A 10567-nucleotide genomic window follows, 5' to 3' on the forward strand; every position below is an offset into this window, starting at 1 on the left:
GCTTGCCGTTGCGACATGAAATTATTTGTCGCCCTGGTGTCCAGCATAGCCCTAACCTTCACTCCATTGATTTTTACCATTGTATACATCAATCCGGAGTAGAGTGGAGGTACCTTTTTAGCTATGAGAGCACTCACAATCTGTAGTGGATTGACTCTCGGCGTGTCATTCTCTTCCCCCCTGCGCTGCAGAATTCTGCACAGGCAGTGCAGCAATTGTCTTCTTCTTTACACAATTTTTTGCAAGGTGGGGCTCACCACATATAAAACAGCCCCAAGGGGCCTTCCCCTTCTCCTGCTGCTGCTGCTTTCGGTTTGAACTAGCAGCAGCTGCTTTGTTCTTCTTTGCAGCAGATGGCTTCTTCCGTTTCGGCCACTCCTTGGCCGCTTTGGACTTAGGCTTCGGTCCATTGCCCAGATGAGGTGCCCGAAAATCCATCAGTGCCTCCGCTGCCGCCATCGCCGAGGGGATATCTCGAACCCCTTGGCGTCGAAGCTCAGTTTGAGCCCATGGTTGCAAGTCACTCAAAAAGTTGAATAGCTTGTCTTCTTCGGACATATTGGAGATGTCAAGCATAAGGGAGCTGAAGTCTTTGACATACTTCCTTGTAGTCCCTGTCATCCGCAACTTTTTGAGGTTCTCCCTTGCAAGCCATGAGGTGTTGCAAGGCAAGAATTGATCCCTCAAATCTTTCTTCAAAGCAGCCCAAGAATCAACATGTGGACGCCCCGCGCCCACGTCGTCGGCCATCCGAGTTGCCACCACAATTTGGCATCCGAACTTAGGAACATTGTGGCCATGTTCACTTGATCTCTCTCGGGCACCTTCATAGCCTTGAAATAATTTTCAAGATCCCATATGAAGTTCTCTAGCTCCTTGGCGTTCCTTGACCCGCCGAAGGCTTTAGGCTCCGGGATCTTTATCCTCCCTCCATGGTCCGGATTGGAAGAGGTTGAAGGGGCATTCACCACAGCCCGCTTCAACAGCAAAACCTCCTCTTCCATGGTGCGCATTCGGTCCATCATAGAGGCCACCAAGTCAGCTTGTTCAGCCCTTTGGTGCTCCGCCCGCGTGCCCACATCTTGGACCAAGTCTCCAAGAAAAGTTTCCAATGAGACTAACCTTTCTTGGTGCTCGGTGTAGACTGAAATCAGATCTGGAATCTCCTCTTCACCCGGGTTGCCAACTAGCTCCTCCAGCCGCTCAACCCTTTCGGTCAACGTCATGGTTTCGGGGTGCACCAAGAAAGCTCCAAGAACAGCAAGAACGCTGCTCTGATACCACCTGTCACACCTTTGTGAGGTCAGAATAGGGCAACCAATTTTTTTTCGAGTCCCCTCGCTCACGGTGTGCGGCAACTAGGATCTTTGGCTACCTAATCCTAGCTCAGCCTCGTGCACGCCCTTTAGTCAGGATCAGCCCGCATGCACACATAAGTTTCAGCCCTTTAGACACTAGGCTGAAAGCCCCTCAAACACTCAACACTTGGCAATACATGAGAATCAAGGGAAAGAGACTTGCATTCACTCAAAACACAAGTGATCACTCTCACAAGCCGAGAGCATAGCTTTGCCCACTCACAAGGACTCAAGCCAAAGACTCTCACAAGGACTCTCACAAGGGCACCGCTTGGACTTTGGCCAGATCCTTACCTTATTTGTTGGGCGCACATGTGCTAACTGTTGTACGCCTGCTTGGCTCACACTTGGCTGACTTGGGCGCAATGTGCGCGGGCTTGAGCTTGGCTGTCGCCCTTGACTCGCTTGCTTGGATTGAGCTCAGCCACTCGGTCGGCTGGCCAATCCTTGGACTTGTCGCTGGGGTCTTCTTCTGTGCGCGCATGCCTTGGTGCGTGCTCACGGGCTGGTGCCCTTGGACATCACCCATGTCCATGCCCTTCAGTGGCATCCGTGCAGCCGGGTGCTGCGCGTGTGTTGGATGCTGGCGCGGCGTGGGCTAGTGTCCTGGTAGTGCACCTGGCCTCTTCGGCTAGGGCGAGGTTCTGGTGCCAGAACCTCGTCTGGATCCAATCTGGGTGAGGTTCGGGTCGGCCCGGCGCTGGGGCGTTGGCCAGCCCGGCTGAAGGCGGGGCGCGCGCGGGGGCACACGCGGCTGCTTGGGCGCGCGCCCGGGCGCACACAGGGGCACATGCTATTGGGTTGGTCCATTACTGGGATGCGCGCGGAGGGCCGCGCGCCTGCTGTGGCTGGTGCGCGCGCGGTTGGCCGCGCGCGGTCGGGATGGGCGCGCAGTGGTCTGCGCGCTGCTGTGGGCGCACGTAGGGCACTGCGTGTGGCTGCTGCGGGCTAGGCGTGCGGTTGGCCGCGCGCAGCTGCTGTGGTTGGCCCAGAACCTCGCGCGGGCGCTTGGCATGGCCTGCGCGGGGTTGAGCCGGCTGCTGTCCACTGCTTGGGCAGACCTCCAAACAGTGGATAATAGCTACTTCTTAGACTTGGCCGAGGTTGTGCTCGGCCAAATGCTCCGGATTGGGGCTCGGCGGATTAAGGTCTCCATCATTCCCCCCTCCTTGGAGAATACCCTTGTCCTCAAGGGTAGCATCAAGGATGGGACTTCCTTCTTTGCGTGACAATGCATCCGCCATCTTGTTTTCCTTTTCTGGTTGGTAAATGATATCATATTCAAAGCCAAGAAGTTTTACCAGGAATTTTTGCTGATCCGGAGTGGCAATCTTTTGTGTGAGGAGATGCCGAAGAGCTTGTTGATCGGTCATGATTGTGAAGCGCCTCCCAAGCAAGTATGGCCTCCAAATCTTGACCGCATGGACCACGGCTAGCATCTCCCGGGCGTAGGTACTTCATGCCTTCTTTTGAGGTCCGAGGGTTTTAGAAATGTAAGCCAAAGGCCTCTTGTCTTGTGCTAGAACCGCACCAATACCTTCATTGCTTGCATCCGTGTAGACTTGAAATGGTTGGTTGAAGTTTGGAAGGGCAAGCACCGGGGTTTGAGTCATGGCTCTCTTGAGATCTTCGAATATTTGCTTGGCAGCTGAAGTCCACTCAAACCCATCTTTCTTTAACATGTTGGTAAGGGGTTTGGCAATGAGGCTGTAATCCCTCACAAATCTTCTATAGTAGCCGGTGAGGCCTAGGAATCCCCTCAAAGCCGAAATATCCTTGGGCAAAGGCCAATCGGTCATGGCCTCTATCTTGCGTGGATCCACTCTCACGCCTTGGCCGGAGACAATGTGCCCAAGATATTCGAGTTCTTCTTGCATGAAGGCGCACTTAGAAGCCTTGATATAGAAGTTGTGCTCTTCCAAGATGCTCATGACTAGATCTAAATGCTTCATATGTTCCTCCATGGACTTTGAGTAGACTAATATGTCGTCGAAGAAAACAATCACAAATTTTTGGAGGTAAAGCTTGAATACCTTGTTCATGGCCGCTTGAAAGGTTGATGGAGTGTTGCATAGGCCAAAAGGCATGACGAGGTACTCATAGTGGCCAGAGTGGGTGCGGAAGGCCGTCTTGTGGATGTCTTCCTCCCTTATTCTAATTTGATGGTAGCCGGCTCTTAGATCCAATCTTGTGAAGTATTTTGAGCCATGGAGTTTGTCCAACATTTCATCCACCATGGGTATAGGGAAGCGATCCTTGATAGTGGCTTTATTCAAGGCTCGATAATCCGTGCAAAACCTCCAAGATCCATCCTTCTTCCTTACCAAGAGAACTGGTGAGAAAAACGAACTTGTACTTGGACGGATCAACCCTTGCTTCATCATCTCTTCAACTTGCCTTTCGATTTCACTTTTTTGGAAGTGAGCATACCGGTAAGGTGGTACATTGATGGGCTTGCTTTCATCCTTGAGCCGTATTGGATGATCAAAAGGATGTTGAGGTGGAAGATTGGTCGGCATCTCTAGGACTCCTTGGTGTGCTTCAAGGAGTTGGCGCACTTGAAGTGGAAGGTCACTCATGTCTTCAATCGGCTGCGGTTGAGGTCCCTCCACAGCCCCTCCTTGGTTGGCCATAACCACAGCAAAGCACAAAGCTCCCCCACGGCATAGCCTTTCGAGCATGTTGGTCTCACAAGGACGGACCTCCTTGGGATGAAGTGCTGTCCAAACTCTCTTCGTAGTGCCGATTTTGAACTTCATTGTCATTTGTGTTGTAGTCGGTGACTACTTTTTCCACACTTCGAAGCCATGCGTTGCCTAGAACAACATCTAGGCCAACTAATAATAGGACATGTAGATCAGCCACTATGGGACTCCTTGGACATTGAGCCGAACATCCTTCACAATTTCTTGGCATTGGAGTCGCTCACCACTTGCAACCTTCACATCAAAGGGTTCGGTATCTGCCCCCTTGAGTCCAATCCTTTGTAATGCACCCAGATTGATGAAGTTATGAGAGGATCCGTTGTCAACAAGAAGGGACACCTCATGTCTTTCGATCCATGCCATCATCCTCGTAGTAGATGGGCGTTGTACTTCTGATAGCGCATGCAAGGAAGCTTCAGCATTTTCATGGGCGAATCTCGTGGCTTCGACTTCATGGTTCTCTTCATCAATGGTGCTACCTTCGGAGGATGATGTAGCACCTTCATCGGCCTCATCTTCGCTGCTCACAAGGTAGATGGCGAAGGATCGGCCGGGCTTGCATTTGTGGCCTTTCTCCCACTTGGAACCACACTTGAAGCATAGGCCTTCTTGATGTACTCTTACAACTCTCGGTTGAGCTTTCTAACTTTATGTTGCTGTGGTTTGGAGGAAGTTGCTGCAAAATGTTGAGGCTTCATTCGCAAGGGATTGGAGTCCTTGCGGTTGGATGGTTCTTTGTTTGGCCGCCGGTCATGGAAGCCACTTTGGTCTAGGATTTCGGCCATCCTCATTGCATCTTGAAGGCGTGTGGGCTGCTTGAGCTTGATCTCCTTGGAAAGCCATGCCTTGAGCCCATCAACAAAAGTGCCAAGGAGTGCTTCTTCGGACCACCCATCCACCATTGTTTGAAGTTGGCGGAATTGGTCGATGTAGTCTTGCACTTTGTCTTCTTGCCTCAGTTTGGCCAATTGGCCATGATGATTGATGGTCGGAGATGGTCCCCATTGTTTCAAGAACTCATCTACAAACTCCGTCCATCCCAACTGATTCCCCTCTCTAGCATAGATGCTCCTTAGCCACCTCCACCACCTACTGGCTCTTCCCTCTAAGTGGTAGCTAGCTAAAGTCACCTTCTCCTCTCTAAGGCTTTCATACACTAGGAAGTATTGCTCCACTTTATCCAACCATTCATATGGATCTCCTCCTCCAAATGTAGGAAAATCAATCTTCGATTTTCGGATCCTTTCATGATGATCCAAAACCCTAACATCATCTTCATCTCTTCTTCTCCTTTCCTCCCGATCTCTCCGGCCATAAGGCCTTCGATGTAGAGGACTTCTTTGGGGCTCACTCTCCTCCCCTTCACACTCTCTTGAACAATCCTCCTCTTGGATACCATCGGCCCATCTTTCAAATGCTTGTTCTCCTCTTTCCATTCTATTCCCTCTTCTTCTTCTCTCATTTTGAAGACCATCACTACCATTACTCTCTTTTTCTCCATATTTTCTTTCTAACCTCTCGTCATTAGCATTGCTGTGGCTGGTGCGCGCGCGGTTGGCCGCGCGCGGTTGGGATGGGCGCGCAGTGGTCTGCGCGCTGCTGTGGGCGTGCGCAGGGCACTGCTGCGCTGCTGTGGATGCGCGCAGGGCACTGCGCACGGCTGCTGCGGACTGGGCGCGCGGTTGGCCGCGCGCAGCTGCTGTGGTTGGCCCAGAACCTCGTGCGGGCGCTTGGCATCGCCTGCGCGGGGTTGAGCTGGCTGCTGTCCACTGCTTGGGCAGACCTCCAAGCAGTGGATAATAGCTGCTTCTTGGACTTGGCCGAGGTTGGGCTCGGCCAAATGCTCTGAATTGGGGCTCGGCGGATTGAGGTCTCCATCATTCCCCCCTCCTTGGAGAATACCCTTGTCCTCAAGGGTAGCATCAAGGACGGGACTTCCTTCTTTGCGTGACAATGCATCCGTCACCTTGTTTTCCTTTTCTGGTTGGTAAATGATATCATATTCAAAGCCAAGAAGTTTTACCAGGAATTTTTGCTGATCCGGAGTGACAATCTTTTGTGTGAGGAGATGCCGAAGAGCTTATTGATCGGTCACGATTGTGAAGCGCCTCCCAAGCAAGTATGGCCTCCAAATCTTGACCGCATGGACCACGGCTAACATCTCCCGGGCGTAGGTACTCCATGCCTTCTTTTGGGGTCCGAGGGCTTTAGAAATGTAGGCCAAAGGTACGCGGTACTCCGTGCGCGCACCAGCCACAGCAGGCGTGTGGCCCTCCGCGCGCGGCCTAGCAGTACGCGCCCCTGTGCGCACCAGCCCAGCAGCGCGCGCCCGATCTGCAGCGCGCGCCCCCGCGCGCGCCCAAGCAGCAGCGTGCGCCCCCGCACGCGCCCAGCCTTCAGCCGGGCCGGCCAACGCCCCAATGCTAGGCCAACCCGAACCTCACCCGGATTGGATCCAGGCACGGTTCTGGTGCCAGAACCTCGCCCCAGCCGAAGAGGCCCAGTGCACTGCCAGGACACCAGCCCACGCCGCGCTAGCATCCAGCACACGCGCAGCACCCGGCTGCATGCATGCCACTGAAGGGCATGGACATGGGTGATGTCCAAGGGCACCAACCCGAGAGCACGCACCAAGGCACGCGCGCACAGAAGAAGACCCGAGTGCGACAAGTCCAAAGATCGGCCAGCCGACCGAGTGGCCGAGCTCAATCCAAGCAAGCGAGTCAAGGGCGACAGCCAAGCTCAAGCCCGCGCACATTGCGCCCAAGTCAGCCAAGTGTGAGCCAAGCAGGCGTACAACAGTTAGCACATGTGCGCCCAACAAATAAGGTAAGGATCTGGCCAAAGTCCAAGTGGCGCCCAACCAAGCACTGCAGCCATCAAGACAAGTGCGCCCGGCCTGAAGCAGCAGGCCAAGACACATGGCAGCGCACCCAATAGAAGCGCCCAGCATTGCGCCCGGCTATAACCAGTAGGAGCACATGGCAGCGCGCCCAACAGAAGCGCCCAACAAGGCGTGCGGCCATAACTGGCCACGCCACATGGCAGCAGCTCCAGCAGCAGCACCCAAACAACCGCCCGGCCAAATCCCATGTGCGTCAAGGCAAAACCAAAGGAGGAGCCCGCTGGCTCTCCCATAGAGATTTGGCGAGCAGATTCATGGGCGGCCTAGATGCAGCAGGCCGCCAAACCAATGTCTAGCAGAATGCCATGTCAAGGATCCGCGTGAAGGGGCAACAAGCACACCAGCCGAAGGCACAACTTCAGCCCGACAGCAAGCCAAGCATTCAAACCACAGCGGACACATGGCAACCGGTGCAACCATCAACATGAAGACCTTCCTTAATAGGTTGGAATTCAAATTCAAACCGAAGCCGGCCAAGTACCAACTCATGCATCACATGGCTGAATTAGTTTGAATTCAAATTCAAATTAATTCGGCCAAAGTAGAAAGCTTTTGAATTTTGAAGGCAATCCGCCAATAAGGCATTAGGCCTATAAGAAGAGGCCATTAGGGTCGAGCCAAGCATCTTATCATCTATCATATTTTGAGTCATTGTAAAGGGTTATCCCTTAGGTCCCTTAGGGGTCATTCGGCCGAAAGGCTTGGGCTAGGGTGGAGAACACTTCCCTTAGATTGTTCTTAGGATAGGCAAGGATATGCCAACCATTCTTTGTAATTTCGTTATCCTCTTGGAATTGAATCTCACTTATTTTTCCCACATCATTGATTCATTTTCCTTGCCGAATCTCTTGTGTGGACTAGTATTGGTGAGGGCCAAAGGCAACAAAAAGAGCTGCGTTACCCACAAGTCGGTCCCAAGGCACAAGCCAACCGAATCACTTCATCCTTTTGGACGATTGGGCCGGGGATCGGGACCGCAAGTCCCCGGGTACCCAACAACGACCCTCTCCTGTATGCGCGCGCCCAGCACGCGCCTAGCCTAGATCAGCCAGTCGGCCGTGCATGAGCCTGCGCATGGCTCAGCAGCGCTTGGCCCAGCCATGCGCCTCCTGCACCCGGCCCAAGCATGGGCCAAGCATCCACGCGCGCGTGCCACGCGTGCTAAGGCTGCTGGCGTGACACCAGGAGACACCCTACTTGCAATTATGCCAGATTGTAGCTTTTGACTCTGTTGTTTGCACCTATATTAGAGTAGGATGAGCAGCCATTAAACCAAAAAAAATGTTTTGTTCAAAATAAATAAAAAATTGAAGCTGTCTGGAGTCGAACGCCTTCAGCGTGCTGAACTAGCGTGATAACTGATAACCAACTATAACCAAAACAGGCAAGGTCAAAACCCGTTTAGGTTTATTATATGTGATATATCGAAAGCACCAATAATGACATCATAAGTTCACAACCTAAGGCTTGAATTTTTTCCAAAATATTTTCAAACATAATTATGAACTATGAAATGAAAATGCAAGAAAAATAACATACTTTCCCACCATCGGTCCCCTGGAGGGACATCAATACACTGAGTCACTTACCAATTTAAACGGATTTGCATTAGTTCATACTGCAATTATTCAGATAAATATTTGCAGATGCACCATTTAGCCTCCAATCCAGAACCTCTATTTCTAGGTAAAAGAATATAATCACTGGGACAAGCCGCAATTCATAGTTATACAAGTTTGTTAGATGCAATCTATTTTAAAAAGATTAGATTATTAAAACCTTGCATGGATTCATATTTTAGAAAAATTAGTTTTACTTAATCCATAACGAGATCAATGATATCCCTAGCATTTTACAAAAGCCAATCCCTATTAACTAGCAAACCATTTAACAAACAATAATGGTTCTATTATACAATGCATTAAACCTGTCTCCTTAATCATTACAATAGAGAAAACGGTAATTAGCTAATGAAGACTATGTGGAATCTGATTGCCAACTTAATTGAGAGTGCTCGCACAGAATAAAAATGCTCTCCAATAATGATCAGCATGTATCTGGAAGTATCGCGCACATTCAGCATCTCCAATCTCTCTTCTTTTTTTTTTGGTACATCGACGGGTGTGATTGTTGCCCAAAAAGTCAGAAAGTAAAATAAACTGCATCCCCAATCTCTTAAATCATAGTTGAGGAATTTGATAAGTACTGAAGTGCTTGATGTGCATTCAACTTGCCAATATTCGTCGATACACGATCTTCAAGCTGTATGCTAGTGAGAAGAGAATGAAGCAGAATCTAAGCTCTTAAGGTATGTATTAAACAACCTAGAACACAAAATCAAGGTTTCGGGTTTAAGCCAGCATGCCGAAATTTTCATGTCTTCTGTAAAATAACGAGTAGGCAAATATCAGGAAACCTCAAGAAAATGGCTACAAACTAAATATATAATACTCGCAAGCATGCATAAATTCTTCATAAAGCTTACAAATCTAAGAAAGCATTTTATTTAATACCAGGACATGATAAACTTGGAGGAAACTATTAACAAGTAATAAAAGAGAAATTCCACTAATTTGAGATACGCATGATTATAATCAAAACGATTCTTATTCTTCATGATAAAGTTTTTTCAGCATATCTGCTTATCTTAATGATCACTATAGTATTCAAAAAAGTTTAACAATGGCATCCTTTCCCCAGAAAACAGTAGCTGATTTTGATCAAAATGCCTGTTTAAAATCAGTTAAAGTTTATTAAGAGCTTCACCTGAAAAGCTTTCAAGATTATGTCGTCGTGAAGACAGACATGGTTTCGACAATTGCAGCAGCTGTAGATCCGAGGACCAACCAATTCCCCCGTCGATGAAGGAAGTAATAAAATCCAAACAAACTCTCCTATCGCCGCCACCGCTGCCGCCGCCGATCGCTGAGAAAGTGTCTTAGAATAGAATTTATTAGAACCCAAAGCACAACGGTGGGCAGCGGAAAGCCAAATTAGGGGGAGAAGAATTAACCACAAAGCACAACGGTGGGCAGCGGAAAGCCAAATTAGGGGGAGAAGAATTAACCACAAAATAGCAATAGAGTAATAAGGAAAGCAAGATTTGAGTAGCCAAGTAATAAAAGAATGGGAAAAAAAAATATGGGATGAAAAGGACCGAGGTGGTTGCTAGGATCGAGTAAAGGGGAAGAACACGCAACAATTAATTTAACTGATACAAATAAATTAAGAATTAGTGTAGCTAAGTCAAGGTAAAAATAATTAAAAAAATTAGGAGGACAGAAAGGTTCATAAAGATAAAGAGGAGAACAAAATCAAATTTTGGACACTATTCAATAAATTTCTTGAAATTTTAATGGAATTGAGTTGGGATCCCAGTTATACATCGAGGAAAGTTATAGTATTTATAAAAAATAATATTACTTTTAGACCTATATGGAAAAATAATCTTTTCATAATTATTATTTTAATTAGGTACATAATGACAATTTAATAAAAGGACCATCATTTTTATTATATATGTAATTACAACAATCTAGTGCTAAGATAAAATCCCAAAGATAACGCGTACTTAAATCATATTATGCCTATGCAGATGT

The 10567-nt window shown here is 49.0% G+C and overlaps 1 long non-coding RNA gene across 1 annotated transcript; it reads right to left on the minus strand.

Annotated features, from left to right (window-relative positions):
- Positions 1–8860: 8860 nt before the first annotated feature.
- On the minus strand, positions 8861–10149 carry LOC103716718. The gene is made up of 2 exons (XR_605575.4): positions 9735–10149; positions 8861–9350 (listed from the first exon to the last, which is right to left on the minus strand). It is a non-coding gene; the product is annotated as an uncharacterized LOC103716718 (long non-coding RNA).
- Between the last annotated feature and the right edge of the window lie 418 nt (positions 10150–10567).

This window comes from Phoenix dactylifera, chromosome 18 (genome assembly GCF_009389715.1).
Source record: "Phoenix dactylifera cultivar Barhee BC4 chromosome 18, palm_55x_up_171113_PBpolish2nd_filt_p, whole genome shotgun sequence".
NCBI classification, from domain to species: Eukaryota; Viridiplantae; Streptophyta; class Magnoliopsida; order Arecales; family Arecaceae; genus Phoenix; species Phoenix dactylifera.